Source organism: Lygodium microphyllum, chromosome 24 (genome assembly GCF_053477565.2).
Source record: "Lygodium microphyllum isolate KBCC chromosome 24, Lygodium_microphyllum_v1.1.10, whole genome shotgun sequence".
Classification (NCBI taxonomy): Eukaryota; Viridiplantae; Streptophyta; class Polypodiopsida; order Schizaeales; family Lygodiaceae; genus Lygodium; species Lygodium microphyllum.
Genome location: NC_141158.1, coordinates 98,373,502 through 98,398,883, shown reverse-complemented (window position 1 = coordinate 98,398,883; position 25,382 = coordinate 98,373,502). Strand labels below are relative to the sequence as shown.

The following is a 25,382-nucleotide window of genomic DNA, read 5'->3' as shown; positions in this document are numbered from 1 at the left end:
GTGTCTGCTCCTAGGCAGCTGTGCTTGCTGTTTAGGTGACCATTTGAACTGGGGTTCATGGGCTTTTGCTTTGGGTTCAGTGGGTTGTTGGCATTGAAGCTTTGGCAGGTTGTGACGAGTCACGACCCCCCTCCTTAGACTCGATAGTGGGATTCTCTATCGATGGCTTTGCAGACTTTGATGGAGTTACGGAGCCATTGCTGAAAGCTGTGACAGTACGTACGTTGCATGTGGCAAGGTGAATTCACTAGGACTCGTATTGGACAGTGCAATGAGTTTGCTTTTTAAACATGCGTCCTAATAGTGATTCTGTAAGTGCATCTTTAGTGTTTGGCAACAAATAGAAGATCATTGGCATGCTTTTAGACTCGATAGAGATGGCAACCTTGTACTTCCCCAAGAGTGCATGTGATCAGCCCCCATACGAACTGAGTTTGGCGTTAGTGGACTGTAGCTATGGTTTGCCGATTTGAAGCCAATGATTATGAGTCATGACATTAAAGTCAACTTCCTCATCCATCAATGCATTGAAGGTATATGTTTGCCTTGCAATTACCGTTATGCTTAGGTAATCTGGTTCTACGGCTTCCTCATCCTCATCGTCTATCTCAATGATAATGGCCACTCATACATTGGCAGGGACTCTAACATTAGAAGCTCATGTAGTGGGTGTGTGGGAGGGCAGTACCTCTTTATGTGGATGCCATTGAAGAAGCCTATGCCCTCTCCTTCTAGGGTTTCAAGTTCTACGTTGCTACTTTGTTTGATGACGCAAACTCTGAAAGGTCCTAGCCCCCAAAATTTAAATTTATGTTTATGTCCCTTGAGTGAGTACAGTAGTACTAAGTCACCCTATTCAAAGTCTCACTACTTGACATGCTTGTCAAACCAGTTTTTGTGTCTTGCCTTTTCGCATATTAGTGCATGGGTGGCTAGAAGCCGAGTCTCTGATAGGCATTCCAGCTTGACTAAGTGCTTTGTTCATGCCTCTTTTCCATCCCATCTCTCTTGAAGAGCAATTCTCAGGCTAGGAACGAAGAACTCTACATGTAGAATTGCTTTAGTTTCGTAGGTCAACATGAAGGGAGTTTGTTCCATATCTATTTTATAAGCTGTGTGGTAGGTCGACTAAGCGCTTTGTCCATGCCTCCTTTCCATCCCATCTCTCTTGAAGAGCAATTCTCAAGCTAGGAACGAAGAACTCTACAAGTATAATTGCTTTAGTTTCGTAGGTCAACATGAAGGGAGTCTGTTCCATATCCATTTTATAAGCTGTGTGGTAGGCCCATAAGGCTTCCATGAGCTTGTTATCCCAGTCCCTGCATGAAGTAGAGACTACTTTGGTCAGGACATTTACTAGAATTTTATTCATAGACTCAACCTGGCCATTAGCCTGAGGATAGTACGGTGAGGATTTTCGATGGATGATTAGAAAGGTGGATAGGAGATAAGCAATCACTTCATTGGTGAAGTGTGTACCTTAGTCACTAACAAGTTCAATGGGCAACCGAATCATGAGATCATTTGCTCCCAAAGGAACTTGATAGTGGTCCTAGCATCATTCTTTCTTGTAGCTCGTGCTTCCACCCACTTTGTGAGATAGTATGTGGTGGCAACAATGATGTATTTTGCTTGTGAGTATTGTGCTATGAGAGTGATTGGCCCAATAAAGTCGAATTCCCATTTCTTGAATGGTTTCCTTGTGATGATCGGACTTAACCCCATTTTGTCCTTGCAAACTAGTACCTTGGTCCTTTGGCACTCATCATAGTGCTTTACGAATCGTGCTGTGTCTTGGAAAAGAGTAGGCAACCATAGCTGAGGCTACAGCACCTTGCGGGCTGTTGTGTCTCTACTGAAATTCTCTCCTACTATTCTGTCCTGTGCTTCTGTGAGTGCATCATGCATTTCATGCTTGCACACACATCTACACAACAATGTGTCTTGCCCTAGCCGATAGAATTGGCCTGCTATCAATTGATAAGGTTCAATTTTGAGAATGAGCTGCCTAAGCCAGGCTTTCACTATTGGCCGTTCAGGGAGTCCGTGCTCAAGCACTTGGACTATGTCATCTGCCTAGTAAGGCATCAAATAAACTCTAAACAAATATCTTTTGCTGGATAGATTGAATAGATGTGCATCAGGTAGTTTGTCTGCAATGCCTTGCCTAGCCGCTTCTCTTGTGGGGATGTGAGACATGTGGTCAGCCATATAATGTTGCTTTCCCTTACGCACAACCACGAAGAAGTCGAATTCTAAAAGTAGAAGTAGCCATTGAGTTATGCATCTTGTGGCGCATGGTTTATTTACAAGGTAGAGCATGGCTTGATGGTCAACAAAGAAGGTAAAGGGTGTAGCCAAAAGATCGTGCTGAAACTTCTTTACAACAAATACCATGACTAACCCCTCTCTCTCTGTTATCGAATAATTCATTTCTGTATTTGTGAGTTATTTGCTAGCAAAGCTCATAGGATAGTCTAAGTTGTGTTCACCAGACTAGCACAACATCGCTCTTGCAATGAATTTAGAAGTGTCAATGTGAACATGAAAGGTGATTGTCCAATCTGGTTATATGTATCCTATAAATATTTATGTCCCCCAATTCAACATGGGATTGTACTTCCCCGTACCTATATTATCCTTTGAAATGTTGAGCGGAGAAGTACCCTATGAGCTATACCTAGCAATAAGTCCTCTTTTTGTATTTGAGGGCAAAAACCTTTGGAGTCAAGATGGAATGTAAAACAGTGGAGATAGATGGATAGGACACAGGGTTAGCATGAGAATACATGATTACACTAATGGGGTATTTAAGATGTTGAGAGACCAAATTGTAGCATCAATTACCAATAATCAAGTCTCTTTTACCGTTCCTTTCAGCTTTCATGGAATCCCTTGTCTTTCTCTCCCTTTTCCTATCTTTCTCTCTCTTTTGCTAGTCTTTCTCTCTCTTATTCTCTCATCTTCTCACTCTTTCTCTATCCTCTCTATAGTCTCTCCCTTCTCTCCTAGTTCTCCTTCATTACAATGCTTGGACTCCTAAGCCCATGAGCCACTCATACAGTGCCCCCTTGTAGCCCAATTGGCCACTGACGAAGGAAATTCGGTATGGCAGCCTCTATACTATGCCAAACTCCCTTCTTCCACAAAGTGAATGAGATAAGGGCACCACCTAGTCATGGAAGAGCGGACTAGGACGCTATGCAAGAGGGAGAGGAGATTGTAAGGGAGAAGAGATGAAAACTAAGAGAGGAAGAGAGAGAGAGAGTGAGTGAGAATGAGAGAACTACGAAAAAATAGATGAATCAATAAACTTAAGAGATGGAGAACCCTCGGGACATAACCAATATACACAATATGGACACCAATATCCTGGGCTTATTACATTGTAGAGCATACATAAGCTATAGTAAGAGAAGGAATTCCATAAGCTCATGAAGGAGAATGGGGAAGGCTCAATAGGGCTGAAGGAGGCCTCTTTGCTCTCTCTCCTCTTCCAAATTACAAAGGAGAAGGCCTCTTTGCTCTCTCTCCTCTTCTTACAAATTACAAAGGAGAAGGCCTCTTTATATAGGCCTTGAGGGTGTTTAGGGAGGAGGTTAAGATATAATAGGAATTAACACCACCAAAGCTGCATTAAGGCGGTTCCACCAATATGGAAGCTCCATCTAGATGTTTTGTTGACCAATTTGTACTTAATCAAGCTCCATCATAGGTGAGTTGTCTCCATTCTCCCCCCCATAGCTTGAGTCCAAGAGCTCTCCTATAAAAAAATATAGAGAATCTTCATAAAATAAGATCATATCTAGCAATAATAGAGAGAGAGTAATGAGAGTTCATACATTACTACTACAACTAAGGATGATTTGAGGGTGATTTAGGAGGGGAGATCTAATGGTTTATTAGCTTGAGAGAGAGGATAAGAGAGGGAAAAGGGTTGGGGGTCTAATGAATGATGTTTTATGGAAGTGTTAAGTGTGGGGAAGAAAGTATGGATGTGTATTAAATTGGGAGGTGGTCTCCACTGCAGTTGGAAAAAGTTGGCATCCACCATTTTGGCCATATCTCCCGACTCGTAGCTCTAAAAAATTATTAAAAAATACCAACCGAAACTTCAGCTCACGCGCTACAACTTTCATGTTGAAAAGTTTTTTTGGATCGGAGTGGAAGTATTTTTAAAAAATCTTACAAAATCATGTGCCTGATTTTTCTTCCACTAATGCTTCCAAGAAGGGTCCCATTTGGTTGAATTGTCATAAGGCTCCAAAGTCATGACATTATGAGCCTCACATGCCCTTTGGATGGATCCAAATCCATTTCATATCTTTCCTTTTCACATTATACATTTTCCCTTCACCTTCCTCCATTGATCTTTACTCTTCACCCCCCCTTGGTAAACCGGTCCATGAAATATTTTCATCCAGTGATTTCTTGGATTTCCCAAGAGGTTGTTCCCACCCTCTTCTTTATTTCAAAGCTCCAAATGTACAAAAAATCAACAAAATGTTAGACAAATATTTTTTGTGATTTTCTCGGATCATATAGCCCCCCCCAACCTGGCTAGAGGTATTTATGCCTCTAGACACTCTTTGGTATCTTGAGCTAACCCCACCCTGATGTGATAGGGTTTTAAGCGCCATCCATTTACACTGGTCTTGTGAACTTTTCTCTCAATGTCTTGAAGTTTGTAGGAGCCATTGTTGAATTTTTTTGTGACCCAAAACGGTCCCTCCCACCGGTAGAGAAACTTGCCATCCTTTCTTTTATCAAAGCGATTGTCATATCGAAGCACTAAAGATCCCTCCTTGATGTTTTTATCTGTTAGCTTCTTGTTGAAATTTTTTCTACACTTCTCAGCTTCCTGGGAGTAGTGGTTGATGGCTTCTTCACGATCCAATTGTAGCCTCTCTAGGTCCAGTAATCTTTGATGTAACTTCTCCTTTTGAGAGCCTACTGTGCCACCTAATACTCGAAGGCTAGCTAATTTTACCTCAATAGGCAAAAGAGCCTCTTGTCCATAAACTAGATGAAAAGGTGTGAACCCTAACATGGTTTTGAAGGAGGTTCTGTAAGCCCATAGAGCTCCACTAAGGTGCTTGTCCCAATCCCGGGGCCTTGAATGTACCTCTTTGCTGATGATTTTACAAATCATTCCATTTACCTTTTCGACCAATCCATTGCACTGAGGGTAGTAAGGGGTAGAGTGTCGTCGTTGAATATTTAGCTTTTGCATGAGTTCACCCACCACATTAGCTCTAAACCTTGGTCCTCTATCTGATAGTATTTCAAGAGGGGTACCAAACCTACAACAAATGTGGTCAAAGATGAATTTACTCACTTCCTTAGCAGTGATTCTTCTAGTTGGCATAGCCTCGGCCCATCTAGTCATGTAATCTACCCCCATGATAATATACTCTTTTCCTGATGGAGTGCATGGTAGAGGCCCTATGGCATCAATTCCCCACTTCTCAAAGGGTCCATAGACCTTGATTGGGGTTTGGGGTTCTGCTATGAGCCGTCGTGGTCCTGATTTCTGACATTCTTCACATGTTTGACACCAATATTTGACATCTCGGTGTAGACTAGGCCAAGTAAAGCCGGCTTGTAGAACCTTTCTACTTGTGATGTCATGTGCAAAGTGGCCTCCACACACATCATCATGGCAAGATTTTAAGATTTCTTCAATTTCCCATTTTGACGGCACTTTCCTAAGCACACCATCCTTACCAAGACAATACAAACTGTCATTTACTATGCGATATCTTGTAGCCTTCCGAGCTAGCCACTGTCTTTCTCCCTTACTCAGGTGTTTGGGAGCTTCTCCTTGTTCTAAGAGATGTAGAATATCTTCTAAGTCTTCCTTGCCTTGTCGAAGTGGGGGTTTGATCGCCACTGCTCCCACCATTGACTCATTCAGCTTTGATGATGCTAGATGGTCGGCATCTTTGTTCTGGTCTCTTGGCACATGATGTACTTGTGCCTCCCTAAATCTTCTCATAAGAGATTTGGCCTCTCTCATTTTACTAGAGAGGTTTATATTTTTGCATGCCCATGTACCTTGCATCTGCCTTACCAATAGCATGGAGTCTCCAAAAGCATTCAATCTCTCGATTGAATTACTAAGACACCAACAAAGACCATGAATTAAAGCTTGATATTCTGCCTCATTGTTAGAGTGGACACCTTCCAAGATGATTCCTTCACAATAGATTTTCTCTCCTAAAGGAGAGAAAACAACGATGCCTGCGGCTGCCTTATCCTTAGTTCTCTTGTATGCACCATCAAAGTAGAGGCTATAAGCATCTACAAGAGTTTTTATGGATGGGGGTGGTGGAAGGTTCTTTCTTTTCACCACGAGATTTTTCTCATAGCACCTATTTGTCAAAATATCAGCCAAGCATGCCCGAGTTGTTTTTTCAACCTGCACTGTATAGTCAAACTCTTGAAGTCGGACCACCCACTTTGCTATTTTGTCAGAGATTTCTATATGTTGTAGTGCATAGGGAAACATATCCTCCACAGTGATGATCACAAACCTCTTTGGAAGTAAATATGGCCGAAATTTGGTTACTGCAAACATGAGGGCCAACACTAGTTGTTCCATGGAGGTGTAAGCCTTCTCTGAGGCTTTCATGAGGCGGCTGGAAAAATACACAGGCCTCATGAAGGATGTTTTTGGATCTTTTTGTAGGAGAGCAGCACCAATGGCCTCTTCTCCCACACTAGGGTTTACGAAGAATGTTTCTTCCCAACAAGGCTGGAGGATTATAGGAAGTGACCCCAACATTTTCTTTATCTCCTTAAAATGTCCTTCACTTTGTTCACTCCATACAAGTGTTTCTTGGCGTGTCAGTTGCTGCAGGGGGTATATGGCCTGAGAGAGTAAGTGTATAAATCTACCCAAATATCTTAGCTTTTGTAAGAAGGAGACCAATTGTTTGATGGAGGTTGGGGAAGGTAGAGCTAGCAATGTTTCTACCTTATTTGGATCTACCTCAATTCCTTCAATTGACACTACATGCCCTAGTAGTGTAACCTTGCTTTCCCCAATGTGACATTTATCCTTATTTAGTTGTCCACCCAACATAGCTAAGCGAGTAAATCCTTCATCAACCTTGCGTAGATGTATGTTCCTTGAGCTGTAAATACAAAAGTCATCTATGAAAACCCTTATGGACTTACCAAAGTAAGGTTGGAAAACCATATTCATGAATCGTTGAAAGGTTGCTGGGGCATTTGTGAGACCAAAGGGCATGACCCGAAAGGCAAAACAGCCCCATGGTGTGATGAAAGTGGTCTTCTTTTGATCCTCCTCTGCAATGCGAATCTGGAAGTAGCCAGAGTAGCCATCACACACCGTATACCGCTCATGTCCCGCTACTTCATTCAAGATTTCATCCTGAAATGGGAGAGGGAAGTGGTCCCTCTTTGTTGCAGCATTTAGTGGCTTGTAATCTATGCATACTCGCCACTTACCATTTTTCTTTGGCCTCACTACTACTGGGGAGACCCATTCTGAATCTTCCACTGGGTATATGAATCCTGCATTCAAGAGTCTCTTCACCTCCATCAACAGTGCATCCTGTTGCACAACTCCCAGTCTTCTCAATCTTTGTACTATAGGTTTGCTTCCTTCTTTGAGTTGGATGTGATGCTTCACTGCAGTGACACCTGTAATGTGAGTATAATCAGAAATAAACAATGATGCATGCTTCACCCTCCCTTTCTTCATCCTTTATATCCTTGGATATCATCTTCTCTAGGCTAGCATCCCACACATCTTCTCCTTGGATTCTTGGGTTGTCTTCTGATAAGGTAGGTTCCTTTAAGGTGACGCCCATAACTTCGAGAGTGCTATCACTCTCTCCACTTGAACTCTCTTCCTCTTCTACTGATGAGGAACATCCACTTGAGCTCCACTCATCGGCAGACGTTTCTAGTTCAAGGTTCTCTTGACGCCCACTCTTCAAGTTGTAAACCACCTTTTGATCGTGGCCACCCACCTTACGTGGCCTCAACTCCAGATCTCCTGTTGCCCAATCTTGCCTAGCTCCGATGCCCATAAGCCAAGGTCTCCCTAGGATGAGGGGATATCCTTCCCCCTTTACTGGCATCACATAAACATCCACTGCTGCAGTGATTCCAAAAACAGATACTCTCAAAGCTTTCACTACACCCACACATGTGACCGCATCATTGTTGGCCATCTTTGCCCTGAAGGTTGAGGATTCCATTACTTCTAAACCTAATTGATGCATAAGTTTTTCTGTCACGACACAAACCTCTGCTCCACTATCCATGTATGTTTTTCGAATCCGTTGACCTTTAATTTGAGCCTCCACTATAGGCACTATATCTTTGAGTCCATATGCCTTGATTGCACTAACCATTTTACCTTGCCTTGCCCTTGTGCTTACCATTTTTGACCATTGTCGTCGTAGCTTTGGAGAGGCATGAAGTAGTTGTGGCCAAGTAATTTTTGGCCCTTGAGAGCTCACGTCTGCTACCAGATCATAAGGTTGTGTCCGAGAACCCAAAGGGAAGTCAGAGATATCAGTTTTAGACCTAGTTCGAGTCTTTCTCTTCTTCCCTTCATCTCCAGGTGCCCGTGATGTACTTGCCTCATTGGTTGCTTCCTTACTTGCCTCAGTCTGGACACGTACCCGCTTGATAGGCATGGTCTCTACTACATCTACCTTCATCTTACCTCTTGCTATTTCTTCTTGGAGCCTTCTATCCCTGACCACCTCCTCTATTTTTATGACATTAACATTTGGTTGAACAACAGGGGTTTCAGCTTGAACATAAGGTGGTTGTAAGATTGCAGGTCGTGACTGCTCTTGCTCTTGAGTCCTAGCACGAGGAGGGCTTACTTGTTGTCAAGGACCTCTGGCAGGGTGATCATATCTTCTAGGGTGAGGACAATTGTACATGCCATGTCCATTTTCTCCACAGTTGTAACACAACATCTCCCTTGCTTGTCGCCGCATTTGTGGTCGATTCCCACCATTCCCCTCGATAGGTCTTCTTGCACCTTGCACAAGATTCACTCTCAAACCCTCTAGTTGATTAGTAAGATTGTTTATTTGTTGGATCATGTCTTCTTGACCTCTAACAAGGCCTGGTGCATTAGATACATTTGGGGAAACTTGAGAGGCCTCCATAGTTGTGATGTTGTTTCCCAAACCTGTTTGGCTAGCTTGGGCTTGGTACAGAATCTTTCGATTCTTTTCCCTAGTGATTCTCAAAGCATCTTCAAAAGTGTTTGGAAATTTCACATTTACCTTCTCCCTAAGCAAGGGATACAAACCTGAAATAAATCGATCCTTTTGAAGGCAGTTTGGAGCTCTCTCTCCAGGGTTTAGTGAGTCTGACCACTGCCCCCAAAGCTTCAAAAACCCTTCCTCATAAGTTGCATAACCATAAGGATCACTTTGATGGAGGGCCAAAAGCCGTTGCCATAACTCTTCAGCTGAGTTAGTTTGTTGAAATCTCTGCAAGAAAGCTGCCTTCAATCCTTCCCATTCAGCTCTTTGGGCCGGATTTAGAGTTTGGAACCACATTCTAGCTTCTTCCTTGAGCACCAAAGGAAAAGCCCTCAACTTTAATGCTTCATCATCCCTCCCAGCGACAAGGAAGGCCATCTCAAGGTTGTCCAAAAAATCCAATGCATTTTCTCCATTGCGCCCAAAGAAGCTTGGAAATGCCATGTTGCCTTAGTAGAGTACAAAGATGAACACGTCTAGACTTAAGTTGTATTTTATGAGGGGAAGGATGAATGGGTTTACAGATGCATTGATTTCAGCAAGACGTCTAGGCCCCAATATGCTTCTAATAATGCCTTGGAATCAAAGCTTTGTGCTAGCTACAATATGCACAGTTTGCATAGCAAGTGGACGGATAGGTCCATACAACTCGTTGTGATTCATGAGAAACTATTATAATAGGATAAAGACATGTACATTGAAGGATGCATTGTAGTCTAGCATTGGGAAGATTATAAGTTCTGGTGATACAAGAATCTCCCTTAATCTTTCAGCTCCAAAGTACATGACAAGACGCTGTTGGAAGAAAATCTTCCTACTGATGCATACATTAACTTGGATGTTTTGTACAGAGTGGAAGGTGTAGAAATTCGGGCCATTATTATTATTCATGAGTAGAAACTACTTAAGGGAGTAGAGGGAATGCACTTTCTTGAATTATGAAGGATTTTTTCCAGAATGTTTCTTTTTGGATCCCACCAACTTTGCTATACGGAGAATTTGCTCACCAGTGATTGTTCTTGCCTTAGTGTGTCCATCCTCGGCGACATATATTTCATAAGGTGTGATGGCCACCTTTTCAACCACACCCAACCTTCGAGCTAACAACAGTTGAAGGTAGTCTTCATACTTTGCACTTCTACAAAACTCCACACCGTTCATGCATAATTGTCCTCCTTTGATGTGGATTAGGCCAGAGAGAGAGAGGGATTTGATGATTTGGAGACGAGGACCTTCCGGAAGAGCCTTTACTTTGTTTGCAAAACACTCACCACAATTATGAGAACCTAGCAATTGATGGCAACATGATTTTTTCCATTGTGAGAGAATGGAATTTCTAAGGTGAACACCTTTTACCCGCATACGTGTCGTCATCCAATAGGCATACTTCCTTTCTTGGGCTTCCTTGGGAGACCATTGTGGGAGTCCTGGACTTCGATCAGCTTCAAAAAGAGTTGGTGAAGGCGTTGGAGAAGAGCCACTTGGAGTACTTGTTTTAGAGGATGCACCACGATGTGTTGTATCGTCCCGCATGGATGAGAATGTCCTCAGTGGGGGCACCAATTTATGACGAAGGAAATTCGGTATGGCAGCCTCTATACTATGCCAAACTCCCTTCTGCCACAAAGTGAATGAGATAAGGGCACCACCTAGTCATGGAAGAGCGGACTAGGACGCTATGCAAGAGGGAGAGGAGATTGTAAGGGAGAAGAGATGAAAACTAAGAGAGGAAGAGAGAGAGTGAGTGAGAATGAGAGAACTACGAAAAAATAGATGAATCAATAAACTTAAGAGATGGAGAACCCTCGGGACATAACCAATATACACAATATGGACACCAATATCCTGGGCTTATTACATTGTAGAGCATACATAAGCTATAGTAAGAGAAGGAATTCCATAAGCTCATGAAGGAGAATGGGGAAGGCTCAATAGGGCTGAAGGAGGCCTCTTTGCTCTCTCTCCTCTTCCAAATTACAAAGGAGAAGGCCTCTTTGCTCTCTCTCCTCTTCTTACAAATTACAAAGGAGAAGGCCTCTTTATATAGGCCTTGAGGGTGTTTAGGGAGGAGGTTAAGATATAATAGGAATTAACACCACCAAAGCTGCATTAAGGCGGTTCCACCAATATGGAAGCTCCATCTAGATGTTTTGTTGACCAATTTGTACTTAATCAAGCTCCATCATAGGTGAGTTGTCTCCATTCTCCCCCCCATAGCTTGAGTCCAAGAGCTCTCCTATAAAAAAATATAGAGAATCTTCATAAAATAAGATCATATCTAGCAATAATAGAGAGAGAGTAATGAGAGTTCATACATTACTACTACAACTAAGGATGATTTGAGGGTGATTTAGGAGGGGAGATCTAATGGTTTATTAGCTTGAGAGAGAGGATAAGAGAGGGGAAAGGGTTGGGGGTCTAATGAATGATGTTTTATGGAAGTGTTAAGTGTGGGGAAGAAAGTATGGATGTGTATTAAATTGGGAGGTGGTCTCCACTGCAGTTGGAAAAAGTTGGCATCCACCATTTTGGCCATATCTCCCGACTCGTAGCTCTAAAAAATTATTAAAAAATACCAACCAAAACTTCAGCTCACGCGCTACAACTTTCATGTTGAAAAGTTTTTTTGGATCGGAGTGGAAGTATTTTTAAAAAATCTTACAAAATCATGTGCCTGATTTTTCTTCCACTAATGCTTCCAAGAAGGGTCCCATTTGGTTGAATTGTCATAAGGCTCCAAAGTCATGACATTATGAGCCTCACATGCCCTTTGGATGGATCCAAATCCATTTCATATCTTTCCTTTTCACATTATACATTTTCCCTTCACCTTCCTCCATTGATCTTTACTCTTCACCCCCCCTTGGTAAACCGGTCCATGAAATATTTTCATCCAGTGATTTCTTGGATTTCCCAAGAGGTTGTTCCCACCCTCTTCTTTATTTCAAAGCTCCAAAAGTACAAAAAATCAACAAAATGTTAGACAAATATTTTTTGTGATTTTCTCGGATCAGCCACCACCTTGGTATAAGACAAGGCAAACGAGTCCAAGCGTGAATCACGATGGCCTCCACCATTGGACCCGCTTCATGGCCCACATGGTGTTCTTGGAACTAAGGATATCCCCCTCTCCACATTCGAGATTGGTTAGCCTTCTCACAGTCAAGATGAGTCTCTCTTGAGCTATACCATCATCCATGCACCCAATCCCCTTGTAAGACCCCTGTCCCATACTAGCCAATCTTACAGGGGGATTGGGTGCATGTAAGACCCCAATATTATGTAAGACCCACTCTCCCCAAGAGCCCTAATGGGCCTTCTCTAGCTCAGCCCCATCATGGACAGCACGGCATTAATGGCTATAATGGTAATAATGGGTAGTATGGGTTCAATGCATAATATGGCATATATGGACAACATGGTAACATGGTATGCATGGATAGTAATACTACCATGGGTAGCAAATCCCCGACGAAATTCGTGACAAGATCATTCTTACCAAGTATAATGTGCAATCACCATCCCCATCGAATTTGGAAGAATGGACATCCAAATTAGAGTCCTATTTCAATATTTATCCACGCACTGATGATTAGAATTGGGAAGACTTCAAGATGCATATGATTCAAGTTTTTGTATCCCCAGTGGAGAAAGAACAATTAGCAAGACAATGGTATCAGATTGACCAACGCAATCTCATAGTATGGTAGTATATTGATTAGTTCATGAACTTGACCCTGTATGTTGAGAATATTAGTGATGATGTAGAATTGCATAAGTACATCTATGGGTTAGAGCTTAGCTTGTGGACTAATGTATTGGCTCAAAAGCCTTCCACTTTATTTGATGCAATCCAGTTGGTTGAAAGATATGCAAGAAAGTATTATAAAAATGAGAATTTTTAGCAAGGTTATGGACAGCCCTGCAACCCATTGAGGTCAGTCCCATATGGGGGTGTTTTTAGTTTAGAGGCAAACCCATGCCTAGTAGCAACCCCAAAGTACCTACTTACCCCCCTTAATGTTGAAAGAAAACATGGTACTTTTGGGACAGCACTTGGCTCTAATGGGGAGAGTAAATATGTTGAAAATAGACCCCAAACTATATCAACCTCAACTAATCCAAGCGGTCAAAAGTTTATCTCCCCAGATGTTACGAAGGAGCAGAAATAAAAAGGCCTATGTTCTAAATGGGGTGACAAGTACACGGCCAACCATGCCAGCTCATAGCATGTATGTAATGGAAGATCAAAATAATGAGAAGAAGGAATTACATGCAGAAAATGAGGAGTATGCTAAGGATTTGGACCAGAGCAGTTCTATGATCTAGACGATGGGTTTCCCTTTAACCTAGGTGGTTTCCCATCTCATGCTCTTGATTTGATTACCCCTACTGCAAAGCAAGTCAAAGATTTACTTAAGATGGGGTTTATTGAGTTGAGTTTCTCACCTTATGCATCTCCATTCGTGCTAGTTAAGAAGAAAGATGGCTCTTTCCACATGTGTATTGACTATAGGGACTTAAACAAGATATAGTTAAGAGCCAGTATCCCATCCCATGAATTGATGAGTTGTTGGATGAGTTGAAAGGGGCATGGTTTTTCACTAAGATTGATCTACACTCAGCCTATCATTGGATACGCATGAGAGAGAGTGAGGAGACCAAAATAGCTTTTAAGATTGATCATAGAATTTATCATTTTCTAATAATGCCTCTTGGATTGACTAATAACCCTATCACATTTCAAAGCCTCATGAGCAAAATCTTACACCCCTTCATGTTCAATTTTGTGCTTGTTTTCTTTGATGATATTCTCATTTATAGCAAATCACAAGACAAGCACTTGGCACATATGAGAAGGGTGTTTGATGTCTTGAGAGAGCATAGACTATTTGCTAAGGAAAGTAAGTGTATCTTCATGTAGACATTAGTGGAGCACTTGGGGAACATTGTTAGCAAGAATGGCATATAGGAGACTGACTCTAAAAAAGTGCAATGTGTTAAGGACTAGCCCATATCATCCACCACTACTTTGTTATGTGGCTTCCTTAGTCTTTTTTCATTTTATAAATACTTCATCAAGCATTATACCACTATTGCAATACCTTTTACTGATTGGTTAAGGAATCATTCTTTTGGGATGCTATTACTAAAATCGCAACTTTACGTAGTTGAGGAAAATGCTTACTTTAGTCCCCCATCCTCATATGCCATGAATTCTTAAAGGAGTTTACCATTCACTATGATGCTAGTGGCTGAGGTATCGGTGTTGTATTGCTACAAGAGCATGGTATGTTTGCTTTGAGAGTCATAAGCTTGATGATAAATAGATGCAAATGAATGTTTATGACTAGGAGATGTTGGCCATCCTCCATGGTATTAAGAAATGGCACCATCACCTATATGGCATCCAATTTAGAGTAAAGAGCGACCATCGAGTCCTCTAGTATTTCCTGACTCAGTCTAATTAGACTCCTAAGGAGAGGAGATAAGTGCAACCTTGCAAAATTTTGAATTTAATATCTCTCACACTGGGGGCAAAGATAACATAGTGGTTGATTCACTCTCAATGTGGATATGCAGAGTCTCTTCCATTTTAGAGTTGCATAGTGATTGGATTGAGAAGCTTCAAGAAGCCTATTTGTTGGATGAGGACTTCAGCCACATATTTAAAAAATTATAGCATGGGGTAATGGGTAAAAACTCCCAATATCAGCTCAAACATGGCCTTATTTGGTCCCATGGTAAGATTGTCATCCCCCACACTTCTTCTCCCTTCACGCGAAAGATCATGAAAGAGATGCATTATTACCCCACTGCTAGTCATTTGAGTGTTTTCAAAACATACGATAGGATTACTAACAGCTTTCACTAGAAGGGCCTATGGAGGGATGTTAAGGATTTTGTGGCTAGTTGTATCCCATGCCAATAGAACAAGGACATCAAGCTTAGACCCACCAGTCTTTTGCAACCCCTACCTATTCCTAAAGGGAAATGTACGCATATCACTATGGATTTCATTATTGGCCTCCCCATTACCAAGAAAGGATGGAACAGTATGTATGTAGTAGTCGACTACCTCACTAACGTTGCCCACTTTATCCCAACTAAGATGCAATACACTGCCTCTCAAGTGGCCACTTAGTTTATGAAGCATGCATTTAAGTTCCATGGGTTATTGCAAGTCATAGTGCATGATTAGGATGTCAAGTTTATGAGCAATTTTTGGCAAGCAGTTTTTATATCTATGGACACCAAGCTTGCTCCATCCACTACATATCGCCCACAAACTGATAGTCACTGAAAGGGTAAATGAATGGCATGAGACCTTTCTATGGTTCTTTTTCCATTATGTGCAACACAATTGGGATATGTAGCTCCACTTGGCTGAATTTGTATATAACAAATCCACCTACTCTAACATTGGTGTTTCTCCATTTGAGATATCCTTTCATTGGCACCTCAGTGGACTATGTGGAAGAGCTAACTCCGATAGACAAATAAGACATCATTTATTATATCCTTGAGGCAATCATTGGGTAGCAAGATAAACACTTGAGATCTCGATCCATCAAGGAATATCTCATCAAATGGCAAGGCCTGCCGTGGAAGAAGCCTCTTGGCACCCAGCCACCATTGTGGAAGAGTTTTCTCATCTTGAAGAGGCCCAAGGTGTAAGACTAGTTGGATATATCCCCTTTATTTGATCCCACACTACTTGCACAATGCACACTATTTTAGAATAGTTTTGTACATGTCTTAGTTATAGCCATGTGCTTCTTACATGGAATGAAACTGCCTATCTCATAAGCTTCGTTTTGATATGTGGCATGCCCTATTTAGAGTATTCCATCAAAAGTTATGGCAAATTTACCTCAACATGTCTGTAGTGGACAGTATGATGTCCATAGTCTTCACCCAAAATTTTCACTGTAATGTGGATTAGAATAGTATTCTACACCCCCAATCCTTAACCACTCTGTCAAGTTCCTCTAGTTGTCTTTTATTTTTTAGAGTAAAAACTTTCAAGGTTGAGATGGAATGTAACGAGTAAGATATACATGTAGTAATGAGCAAGATATACGAAAACTAGGGGTTAGATATCCAATCACATTGATTGGGATATATAAGGTATAAGAGACCGATTTAGGACATCCAGACATAATCAAGAACTAACTCTTCACCTTCTCCTTTAGCTTTCATGGCTTCCTTCCTCCTTTTCATGCCTTTCTCTCTGCTCTTCTAGTCTTTCTCTCCCTTCTTCTTCCTCTCTCTCTCTCTCTCTCTCTCTCTCTCTCTCTCTCTCTCTCGCTCTATCTATCTCTCTCTCTCTCTTCTGCTCATTCTCCTCTCAACTCATTCATTATAGCAACACTAATAGCAGTAATTTTCTATTGTTTTGAAAGGATGAAGAAAGAAGAATTGCTCTACCAGTGTAACGTGTCCACTAGAATCCTCTAGGACACGTCTTAGCAGTCCATCGGAAAGGTTGTCTAGAAAACTCCACCCGGCACTCCCACGGAATGTTGCGGGTTTTGCAATCTAGGACTTTCCGCGTCTGCCACGTAACGGAAGCGTCCTGGCCGTTCCCACTAGGATCGACTGGAATTGTTTGGTCATTGTACTAACAGCGACTAGCGTCAGACCCGAGCGAACTACTTTACGCAGAAGCGCCCGGTCTGAAGCGGATTCACGCTGCACTTGGTTCAAGGAGAATGGGAAACGAGAGGGATGCAAGGTTCGACCTCTCTGCCATAAGGCATAGTCCCATTCCGTTCCCCTAAAACAGCATAAATCGGGTAGGATGTAATACTAGGTCATCGTCCTCGTTATTCGCTTTGATGCTGAAGATCAACCTACTGTTCGTCGAAGACCTTGAGAAAAGTTCCCGGCTAACCGGGACCACCCATCCATAGGACAGACCCATGGTCCATCCTCCGCACTTTCCTCAGTTGTTTTAGTTATGTAATTACCTACCACATTAGTTTGACATATACAAACAGCTTCTTTGATTAACCCTGTTATGCACCGGTTCCTTCACGTAATCTTATCACAGGACATAAAGAAAACAATGCCAAACAACTTCTTTATTATCATTTTATCCTTTTATCTTTGAAATACAAGGAGTTCCCGCCCGTAGGCGTATTCATAATCCGCCCGAAGGCTATCCAGTAATCCACCAGGGATCACTATTCCAAGTTTCCGCCCGTAGACTAGTATGCGGGCCTCGAGATCCAATCCCGAGTCACGTTAGCCTCTTGTGCAGGGCCCGGAAGGCGAGGGATTTACAGCCAGAGCCCCCCCTGGCACCCAAGCATCCTCCTGCTCCAAGCAGAACTCAACGGAGAGACCTCTCACGGCGGGTTCGGTCCACGTTCCCGGCGCGGTTAACAACCCCCTTGGTTAGGGTCAGGCAGGCAGTCGGGGGTAACTGCAGCTGCCTCTCCCTTCAGGCTTCAACCTGAAGTATTTAGATATCTTTTCATCCTTTAGTTCATTGAGCAAACAATGCAAACAGTCCTTTCTAAACTGTTACAAGCATAATCAATTTCAATGGTCATTTAGCTGGCAAACTGTTAAGGAGTGACTCCTTTCCTCCGAATGCAACCCGCATTCGATCCGGAATCAATTGCAACTTGGCAAGATTCCTATCATTCTTGGGTTAGGGTCATACCCTTCCAATGCTTAAGGTTTTGTTGTGGCAGGATCCAGCGACCATGTCGCTTTAGTTTATTGTCGGGTCATTCACAAATACCTAACTTTCCTTTTCCTTGGCAATTATTCCCCAAGAAAAGTGAGTAACGGGATGATTACTCATCCTCTTGTAAATTAACTTGCCACCCTCATTTCGAGAGATGACAAAACTCTCTTGTGGACAAATCTTAAGTCTATACGTTGTTGCAACCTTTTTGCACATGTGTTGCATCTAATTTCACGGGATCATTCCATTGCTTAGTGTTTTCCGTTCACGGAATTTACCCCAGCCGAGTAACACGGTTTAGGGTACCCTCCAACCTATTCCTAATTATGTTGGCCCATGGTCTTATAAATAGGCAACTCCGTCGGGGTTCCATCATTTTGAACGAATGATCCTTAGGTTAAAACCTTAGATCATTTTATGCATAAGCACCCAATTGACTCAACATTCCGAATGTGTGTAAGATCTTAGGGTTTGTGGTTCTAACTTGGCAACAAATGTAAAACTAGGTCAATTCTTGCCGCACCAAACCCTAGTTAGCACTTGGGATACTTATCATATCGACTGAACCATGCCCAAATGAATCCCTTGTGGTTTATGTGATTTAGACAACACAATATACTTGTCTTGCAACAAGGATGAACCTTTCCCAAAGGTAATAAACTAGGTCAATAGTTACAACTACTCCAATACGTGTAAACATGCGATTCATTGCTTCTACGCATCACATGGTTCACCATAACCCTATCCTTCCTTGGCAAAGCAAAAATGCCTGATAATCCGGACACTAACTTTCCTAGGTCCTACTAGGACTTACCTCAAATAATCATGCCTCTTGCAAGTCCATAGATCAATTTCGTGCCTTCTATTCCTTTTCGAATAACGTCTTATGGGTGTTAACTTTCCCTCATGAATCATTACAGGGAGGATTTATCTAAAAAGGTGACATGCCATTAATCTTTCCATGCCTAGTAAAAAAAGTGTACCTCAATAATTTCAACCTTGAAATGAGGCAATAGTTGTCCTAGGCTCGTCACTTTTGAATACACAAAAAGGAAACTTGCTGATAAGGTCCTACAAATGCATAGACACCTTATGCTCTTTTCACCCATTCCTTTGAACGTACCAATGATCAATTTTCATATCTTAAGCTATTTCTAATAAATGTTCAAATAGCCAATTCATTTTCCAACTGCATCTAACTTGACTAGTTGAATTCGAACATGCATGAGTGCTTCCTAATCCGTGAAGTTATCGTGATTAATTCAATACTTTTGTGTGGAATCCAAATAGATAAAAACCTGGACTTGCGGACTTCGGGAAATATCCACGTATGCTCGGGGTGAACCTTCCGCATCGCACCTTGTGATCTTTTTAGAGGCCATCGCGAATTCGATCTCCAGTTAGCCTTTGTGGATTTCAACTTTTGGCCTTGGCTTGCAGTCTTATGACCTAGGTCCGTCTCCCTTGTATGCGCAATTCTCTTTGATATATGGCTTCCTTGACCGAAGTTCCGACTTGCGGAATTTGCCTTGGGAAGTCCTTAGGGTTCTTATGAGGTCCTTTGGACAATGGAGGTTTGAGAACTTTAACCCACCTTGAAATTCCGGGTTTAGGAAGGATTTTGTGGGCCTTACGATGATGTTCGCGGAAAAAGGGCTCTTGCGAATGGGCCTTGCAAGAATGGAGACTTTAGAGTTCTTCTTCTCCTTCCCTAAAATCCAAGGACCGGCCTTGTAAGTGATTAGTGGGAGGGGCCTTTACGGCCTCCTCTCTTATTCTTCAAAATCCCGGCCCAGAGATGACTTCTTGGGTGATCGGTGAGAAGGCACGTAGCTTTTTTTCCCTTCAAAGTCTCGGGGGGGGGGGGGGGGGGGGGGGGGGGTATGAATGGACTAGTGGGAAGGGGGGCTTAAGAAGCCCCCCCTTAGAAGCTTCTTGAAGAAGCTTCTAAGAAGCTTCTGGTTGACTGTGGCAACGTCGAGGAGGGGGGAGGGGGTCGTGATCAGGCGGGGCGGCATTTCATCAGCACGGCTACCTCCTGCGGCAGCACGGCGAGCTCCTTCTGCAACACCGCGGGCTCCCTCTGCAGCACCGCGAGCTCTCTCTCTGCATCACCGCGAGCTCCCTCACCTTACGGCCCGTCCTGCACACCCTCTAGCCTCCCCCCCTCTAGCTAGGGGGGTGTTTATATAGGCCTTGGGAGGGGTGGGGAAAGGGGGCCTCCACACACGTGGAGGACCTCCTCATGCAAACTGACCTTCTCCTCATTGGCCATTCCTCCCCCACACTCCCTCTCCTCCAGCCATGCATCGGCTGGGGGAAGGGATAATAATTAAAAAAATTTTGCCTTGAATATTTAAAATTGCCCCTCCCAAGAGGGTGTTTTTGTGAGACTTGCGGTTTTGAACTCCCGGATTTGATTTACCAATGCGGAGGATCCCATTTCACGCGTGCAGGTCACACATTACACTGCCAATAATTTCAATGCAAGAGATATCCTTTGCACAAGGTTTACGTCGTGTGCGGGACGTCAATATTTACGGTACGCAGTTGCGGAAATATTACAACCGGGGATGTTTACAAGGATCCAACTGAGTATAGCTATATTGTTTGTCCAACTAGACTTCATCTCCCCTATTTGAGGGGTTGATATAAATATGTATATAATTAATCTATTACTATATTTCATAAGAAGAAACAAATCATTCTTAGCTCAATTTGAGAGAAGTTTGTGAATTATTCCTAGAAGGTGAACCTCCCTGCAAGACCGCACCTACTATAGTTAATTATTATCTTCAATTGACATCTATGTGTAAGCATGGTTGATTCATCCATCTTCTATATTTTGCTAAGTCCTCTAACATAGTGAGAGAATAGACACACTCTCTCTTTCTCTTTTGTATTGAATTATGAAAAGGGGATATGATTATGAAAAGGGGAAAGGTGAGTCTTTGAATAACTGTATGTGGCCCTCCCTCCCTCCCTCCCTCTCTTTCTCTCTCTATTTATTTCTCTCTTTCTAGAGAGAGAGATGAATTTGTTTTTTGATTAGACATATTAAATGAAATGATATTTTAATAGTTGAACATATGCATGCAATGTATATATACTCTAAAAACATCCACAAATGCGCATATACATAAAAAAAGAGTTGAATTTCTTTTTTCATTGAAGATTATAGGATGGGTTAACAGTTTTAATTGTTGAACATATTCATGCAATATATACATACTCTAAAACCATGCACAAATATACATAGACTTTAAAAAGATATGAATAATATATGTACATATACACATGCAAGCATGTACACAGTCGGGTAGTTTACTATAGGTATATCCTCTATATCACATGTGTTCAAGGCCTATTTATAAATATCCTTAATTGTACATTTTTTCTTAATAAAACATAACCCTTTCCTATTCAATATGTAAGTAAACCCTTCATATGGGACCCTTTTGTATGTAAAAGTGTGTAAAAATGGTATTTTGAAACTCCCTTACGTTGAACTCATGTAATACATACATACATTTAAAATTGACCTCCTTGAGTGTACACACTTGTGCAAACACATCCACACATGTGTGCATATATGCACGTGTGTGTGTGTGTGTGTGTGTGTGTGTGTGTGTGTGTGTGTGTGTGTGTGTGTGTGTGTGTGTGTGTGTGTGTGTGTGTGTGTGTGTGTGTGTGTGTGTGTGTGTGGAGACATGCTCATACACATGTAAATATATATGAGTGAGAGAATATATATATATATATATATAGAGAGAGAGAGAGAGCAAAGGGAGAGATAATAGACACACACTTATAAAATATGCACATACAAACATGTGCACATGCACATGTATAGACACACACATCCACATATACACATACATACACATATATGCATACAATGCATGTACACACACACACACACACACACACGCAAGCATACAATGCATATAGACATGTGAAATGGAGACCTATCAACATACATCTATTCTCGAATGGCAAACAAGAGCAATGAGTCTTCCACTCACCTTCGTTAATGTGCTTTATCAATCTTGACCCACATTTGTTTAAGAGAAACTCTATAGAGATAAATACACGATTCGATCATAAGGCTTAGTGTATGTAGAGCAAAATATGACATAAATTTTTTTCTCCTTTTTGGATTAAAACAAGAAGTTGTAGGTGTGGAGTAACTATCTAAAATCCCCTTTCTACATAGGACCATGAGCTATGATTGGATATTCAATTGGTAGAAGATTTAGAATTATTTGTGGTAAGGTCCACAAAAACTAACTTCGTAGGTAATTGTAATACTTCACACTCCCCAAAAAGCATCATGGTTATTGTTGTCATGGTTGGTCTCAATGTGGGACTTGCTTGCGTACACAAGAGGGCAACATGAATGACACGCAAAAATTCTCCAGTAGACAAGGCATCACTTCTTATACGTTGGTCTACAAGCTCCAGCTACTATCGCCTTTGTTGGAACAATCTCCATGCCTACTAGTACAACAAGTTTCAACAAAGCAATTGGTTTAATAATATAATATACTATAGAAGGGAAGACTTAATTAATGGCCATTGTCCTTGTGTCTAAGCAAACCCTAATGAGAAGCTTTAGGTAAATGAATATCCCAATATATAATAGCTGATGAAGGAAGGCTGATGCATCCATCTCTTACCAAGTCAAGAACTCCTCCATTGAAGTTCCTCCTTCCGGTTGCGACCTCAAGGCTAACGACACCAAAGCTGAAGACATCAACCTTCTCACTGAGCTCCCCATGGGTAGCATATTCAAGGGCGAGATATCCTCTTTCATATGAAGAATAAAATGTAATTAATTAGTACACTACGGCATTATGCACATAATTCGACTTGCTACTCTATCTATGGTAAAGCTAGCATATATATGATAGGCACAAGCAATATATAATAATCATCCCCTCCCATCAATAATATTGTAGGAATTAATAAGTCATACACTTACAAGGTTCCGCCCACCGTTGTGTTGATATGTGACTTGTCTTCCGAGAGGAGCCTCGTGAGGACAAAATCCGCAATGACTGGGTTGAGACGGTCATCCAACAGAATGTTACTTAACTTAATATCTCGATGGATGATATGATCATGGCACTCCTCGTGAAGGTACGCCAACCCATGAGCCATGCCCAGAATGATTCCAAAACAAGTAGGCCAATCTAGCTTTGGTATACCCTCCTCCATCGAGTCCCCTACCGACAAGAAAAGAAACCCTTATCAATAGCACTACTTCACCACTTCTTATATCCTCATGCATGTGTGAGTAATAAGTGTCATCGTACCAAATAAAACCTTATCCACACTTTTGTTTGGGAGATATTCATAAACTAGGATTCTGTTAGAGCCTTCCGTGCATATCCCTAATAGCTTTATCAAGTTCTTGTGTTGCACATTGCTTATGATATTTACTTCATTCATGAACTCGTTCTTCCCTTGCGTGCTTGATGATGATAACTTCTTTACTGCAATTTGTTGTCCATTTGGGAAAGCTCCCTCCATCAACATTAGAGTTAATATCTTACTAGCCAAAAAAACATGTTGAGACTACTTTAAACATGTGACAATGAGGAGAAAAAAGATTCCTAGGTTTTGAAGTGAACCTCAACATTTCTCTTGGTCCAAGCCATTGCAACATAGATGATACAATAGACCACTCAAGTGCATATAAGCAATTTAGTCCCTAGACTATAGAATTAGGTAGTCCAAGTGAGTATATCTATGTAGGTTTTGTAGATAAGTATTTCTTAGCTCTTAGATATTGTAAGGTGATGAACCAAATCACAAACTTAGGAAGGTGGAAACAATCAAGGAACCATGGATGCCTTAGGTCTTGTCAAGAGATGAGCTAAATCTTTACTTAGGAAGGTGGTAGCAACCAAGTAACAATCTAAAGTAGATAGGGGATGTAACTCAATCCATGTATTTCTTACTAAAACAAAAGTGAGTGGAGCTAGTTATAAGTTTTTGAATGTTATAGAATGTTAGAATTCTGTTAATAGGCACTACATTAGCTATTCTACATAACCATATTGGATTATTAGATGGTATCATATGACAAGGAGCCAAGTTGTCCCTATAGTAGATTACTCTTAGACAACCTATGTGTACTCATCTCCTCACCCCACATACTATTTGTTTCCCCATATATCCAACTACACTCAAGTAAATGTTGGAAATTGTTTTGGAAGGCTACCACTTGGCAAAACTTGCCCATGCAAGGGGGAAAAAGGTTTTTGAATGGAGCCATCTTGATAATGCATATAGAACAATTTCAAGTGTTGATTTCAATCATGGTGTAATTAGTTGTCCTTTCAATGCACGTTTGCATATACACACACAATAAACACACCCATACTCAATGCAAGGCTAACCATAGGCCCATCTTTATTTACTAATTATACCTTAAGACTCTCTATTTATAATTTCATATGACGAATTGAATTGGTTATGGCATGGTTGGTTGTTCACATGGTATTCACCTTTATTATATAATGAAGCTACTATATCCTTTGAATCTATTTAAACTCACATTTTATTCAATGTTTTAAAATATTCTACAAGCATAAAGCTTGTACAACTAGATTGTATTACTCATTTATGCAAAAAAAAAGAAGTAGATCTCATGAAGCTTACTATGGTTTAATTAGATATTCTATTAAGGCAAGGTTAAATGGCTAGTAGTCAAGATATACCCAAGCTTTTATTTTAGGTCTTAATGACATGCCTTTTTGATTTTGCATGTAACAAGCTCAAATGTTTCCCTTTGCACAATTCACAAATTCTAATATTGACTTCAAGTTTCTACTACTTGCATATCTCCTTGATCTTGATCTCTTGTATGATATAATGACTCTTATACACATTCTAATTTTATTTATGTGTGAAAAGGTGTACATTAACTTAATATATGCAAAATAAGATGCTAAAAAAACCAAACCCAACTTTTATGAGGCCTTCAATCTTTTACAAAGCACATCAGCACTATGCCATTTAATGAGTTTTATACCTTTTGATGTTTGAAAATAATACCACGATTGTAGTAATCTCTATTTTGATATAGCTAGAATAAATAAAAATGAATCCATTTTCTACGAATTTGAAATAATTAGATATAATCATTATCTATTCAATAGTAGCGCATATTAGACTTTGAATTTGTTGTAATTTGATGTGTTCATCATGATGCCTTTATTTTCATGCTTATTTCAAAGGAATGTTGTCTCTCTATCAAGGCCTATTAAATGAAATGAGAATGCATGCGTGCGTGCGCATGCAAATATATATAAGTGTGTGTGTGGAGACATGCTCATACACATGTAAATATATATGAGTGAGAGTGTATATATATATATATATATATATATATATATATATATATA

At 41.1% G+C, this 25,382-nt stretch overlaps 1 pseudogene; it reads right to left on the bottom strand.

Annotated features, from left to right (window-relative positions):
- LOC148015419 (cysteine-rich receptor-like protein kinase 8) overlaps nt 1-23,502 on the bottom strand; it is a 93,471-nt pseudogene extending 69,969 nt beyond the window's left edge.
- Between the last annotated feature and the right edge of the window lie 1,880 nt (nt 23,503-25,382).